The sequence below is a fragment of the Belonocnema kinseyi genome, chromosome 2 (genome assembly GCF_010883055.1).
Source record: "Belonocnema kinseyi isolate 2016_QV_RU_SX_M_011 chromosome 2, B_treatae_v1, whole genome shotgun sequence".
Classification (NCBI taxonomy): Eukaryota; Metazoa; Arthropoda; class Insecta; order Hymenoptera; family Cynipidae; genus Belonocnema; species Belonocnema kinseyi.
The window spans coordinates 9,819,075-9,820,527 of NC_046658.1; positions in this window are offsets into that span (position 1 = coordinate 9,819,075).

Sequence of the window (1,453 nt, forward strand, 5' to 3'; positions counted from 1 at the left end):
ATTTTGGTTCGGTCGGCCAGTGCGATATTCTGATTAGGAACTCTTGGTGTTGTATTTGCTTGAGGCCGTGGAGTTTGTGGTGGTATGGGTCGATGTATATTAACACTCATTGATAGTCGTGAGATTACTCTTTGCTGTGTTGGCTGAGCTTCTTTAAACCATATCTGGGATTCTATTACCATGTTTTGGGCTTCTTGCAGGTTAATAGGATTTTGTACTTTAATTTGTAATCCAATCGCTCTTCTTATATTTAATATGTATCTTTTTGTACTTTCTTTTTCTTCAATATTTATTGCTATTTTTCTTTCTTTGGAACTAGAATGTTCTGACTGTACTGCGTATTTAAGTTGATTAACTATTTGTCTAAACCTTAAGTTAAAATTTTGGGTTGTTTCATTTATACCCTGCTTACAGCTATCAAGTTTACTTCTTAAGGCTGAAACTAGTCCAATCTGTTTTAAATTTTGTCTTAAAGCACTATACAAGTCATAATATTCGCGAATAGTGGAGTATCTTATTGCTCGTTCAGCATTTCCTTGGATTTTTTCTGCAATTATAAAATCTAAAAGTAGGCTAGACTGAGAACACTGTTTTTGAGCTTTTTTAACAGACTTAATAAAATCTTCTATTCCTACATCGTCCTGTCCGTTTAGGTCCTTAATTATTCGAATTATGTCTTTTGCAGGTATATTTTGTTCCAGTGGTTGATTTTCATGTTTCTTATTTTTGTGAGATGTCTTAGATGTAGTTCCTGTTTTTGAGAATGTACAGGTGGGCCTTATAGGATGCCCTTGGGTAACTTTTTCGTCTTCACTGTCTGAACCATCTCTATCTGATGTAATAATAACATCATCGTCATCGTCCCTGTCTGTTACTACTTTTCCTTTTACTCCGCATTCTTCAGCTATAGATTGTATTTCATTGAGTCGTTTTTCGTTTTCCTTTGCTAGTGTTCAAACATTTATTTTCAGTCCGCTTAGTTCGGCTAGTATAGTTCGTGGGAGGTCATCTGTTCCCATATTAGAGGGGGATATAGATCTTTGAGGCGTTCCTTCAGGCATTTTTATTTTTAAAAAGGGAAAACTAGATTCGTCTATTACGTATGCGCCGGAGTCTGTCTCGTCTGTAGAGTACTCGGAGTTATTTTTTCTATAGTTGGAGAAAGCCAGTGTGACACTTTTGTTCTAAATTCCGCGTAATGATTTTATTTGCGTGACATAAATTTCCCGTTTAAACCTTAATTTGTTGGCACCGTGCTACAACAATGCCAGGAAACTTCAGGTACCGTTTGATTTATTGACGGACACAGAGGCTAGGTAGCACCATAAGCTTGTGGACGGACGTGAGCCTAAAGTTTGGTAGTATTTGGACGCAAAGTTTATGATTTTAGTCATAAAATTTGCATTGCAAATATCTTCAAACTGTGCAAAAAATCTAACAATTCTTATTTATA